The sequence below is a fragment of the Balaenoptera borealis genome, assembly GCF_965194805.1.
Source record: "Balaenoptera borealis genome assembly, chromosome: 5".
Classification (NCBI taxonomy): domain Eukaryota; kingdom Metazoa; phylum Chordata; class Mammalia; order Artiodactyla; family Balaenopteridae; genus Balaenoptera; species Balaenoptera borealis.
Genome location: NC_138862.1, coordinates 26,396,569 through 26,412,847, shown reverse-complemented (window position 1 = coordinate 26,412,847; position 16,279 = coordinate 26,396,569). Strand labels below are relative to the sequence as shown.

The window sequence follows — 16,279 nt, the reverse complement described above, 5'->3', positions numbered from 1 at the left end:
TTTCTTGTTTCTTGAGGTAGGCTTGTATAGCTATAAACTTCCCTCTTAGAACTACTTTTGCTTCATCCCATAGGTTTTGGATTGCTGTGTTTTCATTATCATTTGTCTCTAGGCATTTTTTGATTTCTTCTTTGATTTCTTCAGTGATCTGTTGGTTATTTAGTAACATATTGTTTAGCCTCCATGTGTTTGTGTTTTTTACGTTTTTTTCCCTGTAATTGACTTCTAATCTCATAGCATTGTGGTCAGAAAAGATGCTTGATATGATTTCAGTTTTCTTAAATTTACTAAGGCTTGATTTGTGACCCAAGATGTGATCTATCCTGGAGAATGTTCCGTGCACACTTGAGAAGAAAGTGTAATCTGCTTGTTTTGGATGGAATGTCCTATAAATATCAATTAGGTCTGTCTAGTCTATTGTGTCATTTAAAGTTTGTGTTTCCTTATTAATTTTCTGTTTGGATGATCTGTCCATTGGTGTAAATGAGGTGTTAAAGTCCCCCACTATTATTGTGTTACTGTCGATTTCCTCTTTTATAGCTGTTAGCAGGTGCCTTATGTATTGAGGTGCTCCTGTGTTGGGTGAATATATATTTATAATTGTTATATTTTCTTGGATTGATCCCTTGATCATTATGTAGTGTCCTTCCTTGTCTCTTGTAGCATTCTTTAGTTTAAAGTCTATTTTATCTGATATGAATATTGCTACTCCAGCTTTCTTTTGATTTCCATTTGCGTGTAATATCTTTTTACATCCGCTCACTTTTAGTCTGTATGTGTCCCTAGGTCTGAAGTGGGTCTCTTGTAGATAGCATATAGATGGGTCTTGTTTTTGTATCTGTTCAGTGAGCCTGTGTCTTTTGATTGGAGCATTTAATCCATTTACGTTTAAGGTAATTATTGATATGTATGTTCCTATGACCATTTTCTTAATTGTTTTGTGTTTGTTTTTATAGGTCGTTTTCTTCTGTTACGTTTCCCACTTAGAGAAGTTCCTTTAGCATTTGTTGTAGAGCTGGTTTGGTGGTGCTGAATTCTCTTAGCTTTTGCTTGTCTGTAAAGCTTTTGATTTCTCCATCGAATCTGAATGAGATCCTTGCCAGGTAGAGTAATCTTGGTTGTAGGTTCTTCCCTTTCATCACTTTAAGTATATCATGCCACTCCCTTCTGGCTTGTAGAGTTTCTGCTGAGAAATCAGCTGTTACCCTTATGGGAGTTCCCTTGTATGTTATTTGTCGTTTTTCCCTTGCTGCTTTCAATAATTTTTCTTTGTCTTTAATTTTTGCCAAATTGATTACCATGTGTCTCAGCGTGTTTCTCCTTGGGTTTATCCTGTATGGGACTCTCTGTACTTCCTGGACTTGGGTGGCTATTTCCTTTCCCATGTTAGGGAAATTTTCGACTATAATCTCTTCAAATATTTTCTCTGGTCCTTTCTCTCTCTCTTCTCCTTCTGGGACCCGTATAATGTGAATGTTGTTGCGTTTAATGTTGTCCCAGAGGTCTCTTAGGCTGTCTTCATTTCTTTTCATTCATTTTTCTTTAGTCTGTTCCCCAGCAGTGAATTCCAGCATTCTGTCTTCTAGGTCACTTATCCGTTCTTCTGCCTCAATTATTCTGCTATTGATTCCTTCTTGTGTAGTTTTCATTTCAGTTATTGTATTGTTCATCTCTGTTTGTTTTTTCTTTAATTCTTCTAGGTCTTTGTTAAGCATTTCTTGCATCTTCTCGATCTTTGCCTCCATTCTTTTTCGAAGTCTTGGATCATCTTCACTATCATTATTCTGAATTCTTTTTCTGGAAGGTTTCCTATCTCTACTTCATTTAGTTGTTCTTCTGGGGTTTTATCTTGTTCCTTCATCTGGTACATAGCCGTCTGCCTTTTCATCTTGTCTATCTTTCTGTGAATGTGGTTTTTGTTCCACAGGCTGCAGGATTGTAGTTTTTCTTGCTTCTGCTGTCTGTGTTTCTCAATGACCTGGATGCCGGAGGCCCACGGTTCCGGAGTCGTCCTCAGGTGTCTCGCACATGCCACATATCAAGCAAACCTCAGTCCTCTTGGATGCCTAACCCCACAAGACTCTGCATCACAGTGAGGTGTGGCCTCTCCCAGGAGCATGGTCAGGTGGCGGGAAACTGGATCCGGCACAGAAGTCCTGCTGGCATGGAAGTGCCACAGCCAGAATTTTATTTTTATTTTTGTCATTTTAATTACATTGTGTCTTGGTGTGGACCTTTCTGGGCTCACCTTGTTTGGCACTCTGTATGTTTCCTTGACCTGCATGTCTTTTTCCTTCCTCAAGTTAGGGAATTTTTAGTATTATTTCTTCAAATATGTTCTCTGCCCCTTTCTCTCTCTCTTCTCTTTCTTGAATTCATATAATGTGAATGTGATTATGCTTGATGTTGTCCAAGAGGTCCTTTTATCCTCAATTTTCTTAATTCTTTTTCTTTTTTCTGCTTCTTGGGTGATTTCCACTACTCTGTCTTCCAGATGGCTGATCCATTTTTCTTTATCATCTAATCTACTGTTGATTCCCTCTAGTGTATATTTTTTATTTCAATTAGTGTATTCCTCAGCTCTGATAGGTTCTTTTAAAATATTTTATAAGCTTTTGTTGAAGTTCTCACTGTGTTCAGCTATTCTTCTCCTGAGCTCTGTGAGCATCTTTGTGATCATTACTTTGAACTCTTTATCAGGTAGGTTGCTCATCTCTGTTTCATTTGGTTATTTTTCTGAGGTTTTTGTGTGGTTCTTTCATTTGGAACACATTCCTCTATCTCCTCATTTTACCTAATTCTCTGTGTTTATATTTTTGTATTAGGTAGATTATGTTTCCTGATCTTGGAGAAGTTGCCTAATGTAGATGTCCTGTGGGGCCCAGCAGCATGCTCCCTTTAGGTCACATGAGCCAATGTGTTCCCTATGTGGGCTTGCATACGGCTTTCTATTGTGGTGAGGCCAACTGCTGCAGGTGCACTGGTATGTGGGGCTGGCTTCCTGCCTGGCTGGCTGTGTGGCCCGGGGCATGCAATGTTGTGGGCATGCTGGTGGGCAGGATAGACCTCCTGTGTGTCTGTCTGGCTGTGAGGCCTGGAGCCACACAATTGCTGTGGGCACCCTGGTGTTCAAGGCAAGACCCTGGCATGGCTGGTTGTGTGGATCAGTGGTCTGCAACCCCTGTGGGCACAGTGGTGGGCCGGACGGGCCCCCTCAGCGTGGCTGACTGTGAAGCATGGTGAAGCATGATCTCTATGGGTGTGCTGCTGGGTGGAATAGGTCCCTGGCTCACATGGCTGTGATACTTGGTGGCCCATGACCACTGTGAGCACAGTTCTTCGCCAGGCAGGCCCCTGGTATGGCTGGCTGTGAGGTCTGGCAGTGTGTAATTTCTACAGGTGTGCAGACCTCTGGCACTAATAGGCTAGATGGAGGATTCCAGAATGGTGCCTGCCAGTGCTGATGTCAGCATGGTAGGATGGTGTCACAGATATGGCTGCCACAAGCACCTTAGTCCCTGGAGAAAGTTTCAGCTGCCTCCTGCCTCTCTGGGAGGAGGCTCTGCAAGATCAGGAATTGGGCCTGGCCCTGGCAACTTTCAAACTGCTGCCTCTGTGCTGGGGCTCGGAGCAAGTGAATTTTTGCATGCACCCTTTAAGAGCAGAGTCCAGGTTTCCTACAGTTTTTTGGTTCTCCTAAATGTAAACCCTGCTGGATTTCAAAGCCAGACATTTTGAGGGCTTGTTTTCCTAGTGCAGGACCTGTGGGCTGGGGAGCCTGATGTGAGGATCGGATTCCCTGCTCCTGGAGGAGGAGCTCTGTGGTTGTGATTTTCCTCCCGCTTGTGGGTCACTGCACTGGGGCTGTGGGTCCTGACTAGACTGCATCTCTAGCCCTCCCACCCATTTTGTTGTGGCTCCTTCTTTATATCTTTAGTTGTGGAAAATCTTTTCTGCTAGTGTTTGGATCACTCCCAGAGATAGTTGCTCTTTAGGTAGTTGTAATGTTGCTGTGTGCCCATGGGAGGAGGTGAGCTCAGGGTCTTCCTACTCCACTCTCTTGATCCAGACCCAAGCAGTTGTTTTTAAACATGGTACCAAAAACATAAAGGAGAAGACTGATACATTTGATTACATCAAAATAAAAAACTTAATTTTGATTAAAGGCACCATGTAAATTCAAAGACAAGTGTGATGGTCCATTTTATATGTCTGCTTCGGTAAGCTACAGTCTCCATTATTTATTCAAACACTAACCTAGGTGTTGCTGAGAAGGTATTTTGAAGATGCTGTTAAAGTCCATAATTAGTTGACTTTAAGTAAAGGAGATTATTTTAGATTACGTGGGTGGGCTTGGTTTAATCTTTTGGAAGCCCTTAAGAGCAGAATTGAGGTTTCCTTGAAGGAGAAGAAATTCTGCCCCATGGACTGCAGCTTCAGTTCATTTGAGGAGGCCTGCCCTATGGATTTTGAACTTATTTACCTAGGCAACCTCTGCAATTGCATAAGCCAATTCCCTGCAATAACTCTGTGAACAGATATTTCCTACCAGTTCTGTTTTTCTTGATGAACACTGATTAATACAACTGAGAGACTAGAAGAAAATATTTGTGAAATCTAAAAAGGAGTATATTTTAGAATAAAAACTTAAAACAACATTCTAAAAATGAGAAAGAAGTAGCTAATAGAAAAATGGGCAAAGGCTACTTTTCAGTTATCTGTTGCTGTGTAACAAACCAGGCTTAAAGCAACAGTTTATTATTTCTCATTATCTGTAGGTTGGAAATCTGGGAGGTCCTTATCCTGGGGTCATTTAATCTGCAGTTATCTTGAAAGCTCCACTGTGGCTGGAGGGTCCAGGTTGTCTTCACTCAGGTGTGTGGCAGTGGGTGCTGGATATTGCCTGAGACTCCTCAGTTCTCCTCCACATGATCTTTCATCTTCTGGTAAGTTGGTCTGGGCTTCTTCGTAACACTGAGGTGGCCGGGTTAGAAGAGGGTGAGTGTGGGAGCTACAAGAATAGGGGTTATCCCTGGGGAATGAATGGAGAGCGTTCCTGAAAGGGGAGTTTTGATCTTATCTGAAGTATTTAAATGTTTTAATACACAGTCGTGATTTACCTGTGTAATTAAAAAAATATATAAATATTGTTATAGCCTGAATGTTTGTTAACCCCCCTTCCCCACCAAAAATTTTGTAGGTTGAAACCTAATCCCCAATGGTATTTTGGAGGTGGGGCCTTTGGGATCTGATTAGGTCACGAGGGGGGAGCCCTCATGAATGGGATTAGTGTCCTTCTAAAAGAGACCCAGAGAGCTCCCTCACCTGGTCACCCATGTGAGGATAAAGCAAGAAGACAGCTGTCTATGCACCACGAAGGGGGATCTCACAAGACACTGAATCTGTTGGCACCTTGATCCTGGACTTGGCAGTTTCCAGAACAGTGAGAAATAAATTTCTGTTGTGTATAAGCCACCCAGTCTGTTGTATCAGTTATAGCACCTAGACTGACTCTTTGTCATCTCAACTAAAGTTGCAAAAAGGTTACAGCTGACCTGTACTTTTTGTTATCTAGCATTAAGCCAGTAATAGACATCTCATTCCTCTGCCCAAGTTTCCAACTGGAAGAATAATTGCATGAGATGCTTAGTATGATAAATGAGCAAGTATTCAAGGGTGGTTTGGTGTTAGGATCCCAGTTCTGCTGAAACTATACATTAGGCTTAAACAAAGACACTGTTTTGGTTTTTGGGGATCACTGACAATAGAAGTCTATGTTAACATAACCTCACCACTGGAGCCTTATCTTCTGATCTTCATTTTCTTGGTTGCATTATGAAATATGGATATCAGACTTATTGCCATAACTTGTAAGACATGGTAGGCTGTCTGAGGCCACCATAAGTTGGGACCAATTTCTGTTGCTGTGCATTATGTTTCTAATACAGGAAGTGGTCTGAGACTTTTTTATCTCAACTAAAAAGGGGCAATGCTTTTCTTTGCATTTGGCAAATATAAAAAAAAAAGGGAAGTGCTTCTAGTTTGAAGAAGAGTTGATCTAATATTACAATGTGTATCCAGTTCCTTCGTATCCAGGCTAGAAATGGACACGAGTTTTATCAGGATAGGCTTTGTTGAAAGCAAAACCAGGAACAGAAATGCTGATGGGAAGTGTACCATGATAGGTTTGATGGGCAATAAAAAAGGAGAACTTTTCCTTCCTCTGCTGAGAGCAGCCTTTTGATGAAGTTCTTTCACTGTGAACCTGACTTGGTCTACCATATGATTCTCTGCAGTATGTTGTTCCTAGAAAGGTGGAGAGTGAAGGACAGATGATTCAAATGGCACAGAAGAAAGGGAACAACGGCAACTTGGGTTGCCCACTGCTTAGTACTCTCAGTAGAAATCAGATTGAGTAAAACAAAGACCCCTACTAGTAAGGAAGAATTGGAAGGGAACAATTGACTTTATAGGTATCTTTAAAAGTCGTGGGTCTTGAAGATTGTGCTGGGAAATGTCTTCAGCTTGACCTGAGCACATATACAACAGTGATAATGAACTCTAACAACAGCCAGAGCCTCATACTTCTCTACTGCAGATGCTGCTTATGAATATCCGGGAAATTGGACAGTGACCAGATAAGTACAGGTGTACCTTGGAGATATTATGGGTTCGGTTCCAGACTACCACAGTAAAGCGAATACTGTGATAAAGCAAGTCACACAAATTTTTTGGTTTACCAGTGTATATAAAAGTTATGTTTACAATATCCTGTAGTCTAATAAGTGTGCAATAGCATTATGTCTAAAAAGTACACGTCTTAATTAAAAAATACTTTATTGCTAAAAAATGCTAACCATCGTCTGAGTCTTCAGTGAGTCTTAATATTTTGCTGGTGGAGGGTTTGAAATATTGCAAGAATTACCAAAATGTGATTCAGAGACACAAAGTGGGCAAATAATGTTGGAAAAACGGCGCCAATAGACATGCTTGAAGTAGGGTTGCCACAAACCTTCAATTTGTAAAAAATGCAATATCTGCAAAGAGTAGTAAAGTGAAGTGTAAAGAAGGTATGTCTGTAGAGGACAAATTTTTATTTCTTCCTGTTTACTATGAGGAGGATGCAGAATGAAATGAAAAATGAGCTTATGAAAAATTATCTTTTTTTCTTTTAATCTGTAGCCATGTGATGTGTAAGGACCTGACACTATTTGACATCAGGTAGAGAAATTGAGAAGCAGTTAGTTAAAATCAATTTTCACAGACTTTTCAAAGTGGCTCTTTTAAAAGGATCCTTCCTTAGGCCAATAATTGAATCGTCCAGTTGGGACCATAAGTCCCTGATGTGAGAACCGTGGAATTTTCTCTTTAATATGAATGTTTATTTGTCCTGGTGTGGGAATTAATCTTGAATGCATGTTAATGCAGAATAGCATGCTCTTAAGGGTCATGTTGTTCCTGTGGTTTTCTTTTGAGATATAACGATGCTCCACCTTTCCAAGGTTAGAAGGAGCAGAAGTTTAGAGATAAGTGTTTATATAACCATTATGTAGACTTTTGGTAGCTCCCCTCCTTGCCCCCAGCTGCATTTTTGCTGAGAAATATGTTTCATTTTCTTTGCTGACATCCATCTGACAGTGACTAGTGGGGTGAAAGTGGTGGGCACATAGACAAACTTCTTAGAAATAGAGATTTAATGATTCCTTTATTTTCAGCCTTATTCTGTATGAGGTGAACTAATTGAGAGTTAATTGATTGACTTCTACTGGCCAAAGCTGAATATGAAATGAGATTCTTAGACTGTTTTAGAAACTCCTATTTTTGTCCAATAATAATGACCCTCCATACCTAAAAATATTGAGTTACAGTTGCTTCATTGCAGACTGGAAACTTTTAGAGTTCTCCTTTGCCTGCTAAATTAGGGGCATAACATAGGAATCTACCTAATGCTAAATTGGAAATATGGACTTGAACTCTCTATTGCTTTCACCCTGGGGCCCCTCCCCTCACATGGGAGGTGCTTAGTATGTGTTCAGTAAAGACTGGAAAGGATTTCTCAGTTCGGGAATGTATTACTGGGTGTGAATATGGAGAAATCATTCATAGATTATTAGATTACTATTGTGTGATGTAAAAAAATGCTTCATGGGGTACATATAACCCTATAGAATACTAAATTTGGATATGGACTTAGAATGTCTCATTGTGTAACAATTTGATTACTTTCAGCTTTCTTCTTCTGACTGGGAACTGATTTCACCAGTTTTATAAACCCCAGGTACAATGTTAATGTTGGTTGCAACAGTAATGTGCTGGAGACATGAAGCTACTTAAAACAATCTAGTCTTTGTTTCTTTTTGTGAATAATTTCTGGAAGGAAATGGATTCCCAGTTCTCAGATGTAATTTAACTGACTTTAGGACGCAATTTCTAGAAAGCTGCAGAGTCATGCTGGGTAATACATTTGGCTCAAAAAATTTTCCAGATTAAATTGTCTGTGTGAGAAGTGTAAAAGCATATATATTCTGGAAGTGCAGCCTAATTATGTCACATCCTTGGCTTTTCAGTTGCAAGTTAAATATTATAAATGTGTTTGAAAAAAAACTTCTAGTTAAGAATTATGGATAAAAGGTGTTTTGTCTCCATTTCATTCACTCAGAAATTGCCATAATAAACATGTCATTAAGATGTTTTCAACAAAAGAGCAATTCTCTTCTAAGAAATTTTCAGCCTACCACCTTGACCAATTGAATCAAAATGGCCAGTTTAAAAATAATTATGCTTATTTTTATTTAACGACTTGGGTTCATGCACTTAATTCAAGTATTTTGGCAATTAGGAGCTTTATACCTAGCAACACACTTAAGGAAATTTTTTTTGAAGAAAATTTTCTGATTATCGTTAAACTTCATAAATGATTAGCTTTATTCCTTACATATACATAATGTCTAAAAGGATCATATGATGAAGTGTAATATAAAAGAAATTACTGTAAACTATTTTAGATTGCCATAACAACTTGCATTATTAAATTGCAAAGTATAAAAGTATACTTATAAAAGTATATTGTTTTCTATCTTTAACTCAAATAAAGCTTATAATAAACAAATGAAAAAAAAATAATTATGCTTTCTTTTCTTTCCCTTAAATAAAGTTACCTGCCTGAAGTCATGGGATTAATAATAATATTCCTAGATTCATTTCATGATTGCAGATGACATTCATTGAATGAATAAATGGCTACTCTTGACCTCCTGTTGTCCATCTTTGAGACAGTTTCCCTGAGAACAAACCGTGAATTAAAGAAACACTAAAGTGTTTCTTTAGTAGAGTTTGTGCTATTGTTGTCTTAGATGTAAGTGCTATATTACAATTGTTCTACTCCTTTCTCTTGAAATCTTACAGCCTGACTTTAAGCTCTTCTGTTCTATTACTTTTCTTTCCTCTTGGAAGCACTTACCTTTAATCTCCAGGAGAGTGTTAGGCAGATTCAATTAAAACTGCATGACAACCCTTACACAGTCGCCAGGGGAGTGCTAATGCAGAAACCACCAAAGCAGCTTATATTAGAGTTTCCAAATAAACCTGAAAATTATATAATGAGTGGATTTGCTACTGCACATAAGATTTAGAGTAGTTGAAGTTTTGAATTGCCCTCGGAAATGGGGAAAAAATCACTTGATTTTTGGGAATAGAATTTTCACAAAAATCTAAAGTGCTATGAAGCAGTCAGGGCATTTGGATTCCAGACTTGCATGGTTTGGTATTTCTAGTACTTCATTTGTCAAATAATTTATGGGACATTTGTCAGGTATGACATTTGTCAAGTAAGTTTTGAGGATTAAACAAGGATATCTCAGCAAAGCCTCAGAAATATGTTAAAGGCAATCCAACTATTTGTTCAGCTGAATGCCAATGCCTTTGATCCAGGAAGAAAAAGATTTTGAGGAGTTCACATAACTGCCAGGGAATCTTCTTATATGTATCCTTGCAGCTTTCAGGCTTAGAGTGACTAAGTTGGAAAAGAAGCACCTCTGTCCTCCCAATCTTTCTTTATATCAGATACCTGAGAATTGTCCTTGATTTTTCTCTCATTCACCAACCCTGTATTTCATCTAATTAATCACTATGCCTCTTAAATATCTCTGGAACCACTTGACATGCTCCACCTTGATTGCCATTACCATGTTTAAGCCATCATCATATCTCACATCTGGTCTCACCTCATTCTATTCCATTCTCTACACTTTCAGAATGATTTCAATAAAATAAACATTGGATTAGATCTCTTTTCTACCTAAAATCTTTCAATGTCCCCCCACCTCATCAAAATAAAGTTCAAACTTCTTACTCTTCCTATTTTATGCTCTCTGATCTTATTCATACTTCTTTCTTAACTTCCTCTCTCTCTTTCCTCCTCCACATTTTGTTCATTCAGGCCTTGGGAAACCACATGGGGTAGGCCGTTATTAATGTGGTGAAGGAAACTTACCTGGAAAGGGACCATGAATTATAGAAATGGGAGATGGTTTTATTTTGCACCTTTTTTGTAGAAGGCTTGACCAGGAAGTCGACTTGGATGTCTCATATGCTATAAGCCAGAATGTCCTTATCTTCTTTTCAATAATCTCAGGACCCTAAATAATTACTAAAAAGAGACTCTGATGCAAGAAAAGAGACAAAGATACATTAAAGAAATAATAAAAAAATCTTTGAACACAAACTTCAGGCCTCTTAAATCTAATCAAATAAAACCTGGAGGTGTCAGAGACCTAAATACTGTTTATGAAAAAAAATGTTTTGGGCTTGGGAATTTGGATATGACCTTGCTTTTTAGGTCGCTAAATTCATATAAATATGCCCCAGGATCGGGACTTCAAGAAGTTATCTGATTTAAATGTTTTTCTTGTGGCAGAAAAATGCCTTCATCAATTAGTACAGATTGTTATTGATGTTTCCAAGAAATTTCACAACTTTTTTGACAGTATACTCCAGAGTTCCAATGTCAAGGCCAAGAATTTCTTTCTTATGCCTAATCAAGCTCTCTTGCCCTCACTCTAATTTTAGCACATTTCCTCTCATTATTTCCTGGATCAAGATGCAGAATAATTTGGTTGATTTTTTTACTTACTATGACACTTCCCATGAAATCTCCCCCAGGCTTTTCTTTTCCAGTTTAAACAACCTTGGTATCTTTAATCTTTTTTTCCAAATAACTGCTTTTCATTTTTTTATCCTCAGTGTATTTTACTTTTTTTGCTCTCCTTTAGCGCCTCTCAAATTTCTTCATATTCATTTTAAACTGCAAAGACAAACACTGGACACAGTATTCTATTAGGGTCAGGCCATTGCCAAGAAGTGGAAGGTTGCTTCCTGACTCCTGGCAAGTTGCACCCCTGTTAATACATCCTGGTATCCTACTACTTTTTTATTTTAGTCTTCCAATAACATTATCTTCAAAAGCACTTGTTCAATGTCTATGTGCAGAGCCAGCTTGCAAAAGTATCGAAATTCAGATGTTCATCTATTCCTGTCAGACTCTTGGTAGGAATAAACAAACACTCAGTGTTGAGAGCCAAAGGGATACAAATAAGGACGATTGTAAAACCAAAATTAAGATTTTCTCAGTGGAAGTTTGTGAGAAAGTTAGAGTCTAGGATGCTATTTCTGTCTAAACTTGCTGGAAATATAAGGAAAGAGCAGTACAACAAAGGCAAGTTTATTTAGCCCTGAACCTTTGGTTATAAGCTGGAAAATTCAGTCCACGCTCTGAATGTAGGGGAACTACATATGGGTCTTTTTTTAAAATAAATTTTTAAATTTTTAATTTATTTTTTACTTTTTTTGGCCACCCGGCGAGGCGTGCGGGATCTTATTTTCCCGACCAGGGTTCGAACCCATGCCCCCTGCAGTGGAAGTGCAGAGTCTTAACCACTGGACCGCCAGAGAAGTCCCATATGGGTCTTTCACTGCCAAGCCTGAAGGTCCTTCCTTGGCCCAGAGTGGTTCAGTGTGTTCCTTCTGTTTTGGTGCAAGATTGGGGCATTTAACCTGAGTTCCTTGCCTTTTCTGGCTGACACTACTCTGTTCCATGGATGCTTTTTCTCTCCTTGAGTCTCTTAAACTTACTCTTTCTTTCTTGCCCATGAAGACAAAAATGCTTGCTCCTTCTATGTTAAGGATGCAATCACCCTCACTAAAAGGAAATAAAGAATTAGGAAGATTTTTTTAAAAAGCAGGGGGAAGGTACACAGTTTACAAAAATTGGCCTTTGAGATGAGAACTATTGCTATAAAATATTTCTGCTGTCAGCTTTTAGCCCTGGGTATAGGGTATCCCAAAACTACAGAATCTTTCTGATTGTACCCTCAGAAGTAATCAGGGCCAATTTATGAAAGAAAAATAGAGCGATGATGAATCCTTGGTTCAAGTGGAAAATGCATGTATCTTTGAGGCTTCCCAATCAACTTTACTTGGTTCACTAAGTTTTTGGTCTTATTTCCTCAGCATTTCTCAATGTCTGCATAGATGTTTGATACTGTGAGGACATAGTTTAAGGAAATCCCTTTTTTAAAACAGCGAGCCATTTGTAATTCAGAAAAGATCCTCAGGAGATTCTATACTCTTGACTTTTGATGAAAACCATGGATTTTGATCATGAGTATTAACTTGAGAAAATTCTCTTTTATCATATGAAGATGAGGTAAATAAAAAAAGAAAAATGTGCAAAGAGTCATAGACTACAGTATTTATTACAATTAATAAAAAATCTGTTATTGTAAAGAATATAAGTTTAACTTACTCATAGGAAATTACCTCATTTTCCTCTTTTACTTTCCAAAGGTTAACAGTCCATGGTCTGAGTCAATTGGCATTTATAATTTAGAAAAAGTAAGTAGGTCTTGTCAGGAAAGAGAAACAGAAAATTATTTTCCTACATTTCCAGATTTAGGACTGCTTGGATGTTATTTTAACATGGTAATTTCAATTTAAAAAAGGTGATTCAGTGTTATAACAAATACACTCACTGTAGTCGTAGTTAGAATTTTCAGGAAGTTAAAATGGAATTACTACCCTTTAAAAGATAATAGTGGCTGTGCTCTGAAGTATTATCAATAACTTCAGTGGTATCAGCACCGATGTCATGATTGGTGAACAGTGAGGAGACGATAAGGGAATAGTTAACTATGCGGCGAAGAGTTGGCAGAGAAGCCCATCCTGTGTTGGATGATGTAGCAGGGTTGACTGTGCATATCTGGCATCTCTGCTCTTCAAGATGCTCTTGTCAGATCCCTGGAGGTAATTCTTCATTTTAATCTACTCTTTGGTGGTTCAAAAACACAAATTACTCTGCTAATGCTGGCCTTGTTCTTCAACTAGAGAGGAGTTAGAATCTGAGAACTGATAGATCAGACTCCCTGGAACTGGAGGAGATATTAGAAAACAGGTAATCCGAAGAGTCCTTTTACATATAAGACCAGTTGAGATCAAAAAAGAAGAAAGGCAGATTCCTTCTCCAGGGTCTCACCATAAAGTATCACAAAGAGAGGCCTGGGATTCTGGTCTATTGAGTCAAGGGCTTGTTTGACTCTACCAACTGACTCTAAAGTTTCACTCCTGTTTACTTTGTGATAAAATGTGAACACAGAGGACTAATGAAGAGTTTCAATTGTATTTACAAAGAAAGTATTTCTATTAATACCCTGTTTTTCAGCACAAGTCTCACCTCTGACAGCCTTCCTTAAATAACATTATGCCATCCTGGTCACTCCCTTGAGCTTAGCCCCACCAGGATTTATATTAAATTAATTTTTTCTCATTGCCACGTTATTGCTTAGATGTTAGTAATTATTGCCAGTTGTGTTAGCTATGCACAATTTATTTCCCTGAATGGAATTTAGGGTCACAAGAGCTGACCTTCCACTTGTCTTAGATCTCCCATTGTCTAAACCATGTTGGGTTCTGAAACAATGCAGAATATATTCAGTATGTATAAATTGCATACAGGATACATAAGTAAATTGAAAAAATGTGTTACCACTTACCACTCTAAGATTGAAAAGCTAATAATTTCAAGTTGAAATTATCTATGTGATCAGTTTTGTTTATTGGTTACTGAGGGTTGATTATCTATCTATATAGATATGGCCATATAGGTTGGTGAAATATTGATGTATTTCTACACTGTTGGTAAAAAGCCACTACATCCTCTCCAACCCAGAGCCCCAGCCCTTCCCCTCAGGGATATCCTAGAGTTCTCTATGATACAGCAAACAAAGGGTTAATGCTGGCAACAGAGTCTTCCCAAGACCCTGCACAGCAGCACTGCTGGTACCTAAGCTTATTGGATTTAGAATATTGTGGGCAAGTTGACAAAACACTGTCTTTTATAGCTGGCCTGAATTTTTCTATGTAAAAGCTGAAACTAATCACTGAATAAATAAATATTCCAGTTTCTCAGCCAATGCGATCTGTTAAGTTCTTCAGTTAAGTTTATGTTGGATGATAGATTAAATGGCTCCTCAAACACCAATATGCCCACCATGTGATACTGCTTTCAAGGCTCTGTTGACTGCTCTGGCCAAGTTCAGTAACATTTTCTTAATATTTAAATCCCAGAAATATTTTTCAGTCTCCATCTTAACTTTTCTGAGACATTTGATACAATTGACTGCTCCCTGTTTTGAAACTTCTTTTAGCATCCGCAAGGCCACTGTGTTTTGGTCTCCTTTCTCACCAACTGTTACTTTTCCGTCGCCTTCACCAGATTCTCTTATTCTGTTATCTCCTAAAACTTGGTGTGGTTCAGAATCTGTTCTTGGTCTTTTCCTTTTCTTAAAGGGTAATACACTATTATCTCTTTGCACGACTTGAATCCATCCGGATGCACTGATGACTCCCCAGTCTGTATCTCTCCTTCAGCTCTTCTGTTTTATTCCTCCTGCTTTCCCCATTCACTTTCCCAAACCTGAATGCTTTTCTCTCCACACCTGCCACATCCAGTTAATCTTCAAGAAACAATATTTGTTTATATCTCTTAAGTTTGTACTTTCTTTTTTGCTGGGTTTATTTCTCACTAGGATTAGTTCAGATTTTCATCTTTCATGTTTTACTTATGTATTATTTCAATAACCTTCAAACTAAACTGCAAGTTATTTGCTTATATGGCTCTCTCCTTTACAAGATCATGAACTTCTGGGATGCAAGGATTGTGCCTTTGTCATCCCTATCTTCCTAGTACCTAATAATATCTGCTACATAGTAGGTGCTTCATAAATGCTTGTTGAGTGAACAGTACGCTGTATCTGAATGTTCACCTTTTGGGGTGACTTCAGTGTTAGTGTAGCCTGTATTTTTACCACTTCTCATGTCTGAGAATTGAGCTTATTATCTTTGAAATGCCGATTGACCATATTGGTATCAGTTCAGCCAGAGCTACCTTAAAGCAAGTTTGGCCGGCAGCGAGCATCTTGTTGTAAATGACCAGCTTTGAAAGGTTCCTCTGTGAATCTAATCAATCTCTGTGAGTAGGGACATCTTGCACTGTTGCTTTCCAGGAAGCTGCCAGATGGCTCAAGGAAAAGCATCCTTATTTAAAATCCTTTCAGAGGTGTCTGGGGAAGATGTTGTGGGCAAGTATTCAAACAAGATCAGTAAATGAAGTAGTGACTAGGGAAAGAATATCATTTAACTTACCTATCCCCAGCTGACCCTTATGCTTGCTTCTGAACAAAGAGAAGTCTGATTTACTGACTCATCACAGTCCTGAAACTGTGATTTTTAATTCCTAAGAGCCATCTCCAGTGAGCACGCTACAAACACACCTCTTAACAAAACCTTTAAAATATGACTTAGGGATGGGATTATATTGCTACTATGGTTTTAGTTAAAGGAAGACAAATGGATGGTAACACATTGCTTCTCAAATATAAACAAGCTTTGGGTGATAAATTCTCTATATATGAGAGCTCATAAAAAGAGTGGACAACAGTGAATAGACTTATTTGAAGGAAAAAGGGCTTAGTGTTTGCTTCCCCTAAGGTTTTCATTGTTTTTTCTTCAATCTTTAATGTGACCACATCAAAAGAGCTGAAGATGTTAAAAAGAATTGGAAGTAAGACAAATTCAATTCCATGAGTAGAAGTTTCTAGGACGTTTCCTGGTCCTGGGTAGATCAAATCACACCAGTAAATTCAGGGTCTTCCAAATGTGGAGCTGCATTACCCCAGAGATCAATGGTAAGTGTACAAGGACCTATTTTTAAGGGCGTGGAAAAGCA

General features: G+C 38.4%; 1 long non-coding RNA gene across 1 annotated transcript in view; it reads left to right on the top strand.

Moving 5' to 3' along the window:
- Nucleotides 1-16,279, top strand: part of LOC309628723 — a 263,640-nt gene that overhangs the window by 103,736 nt on the left and 143,625 nt on the right. The window lies entirely within an intron of this gene.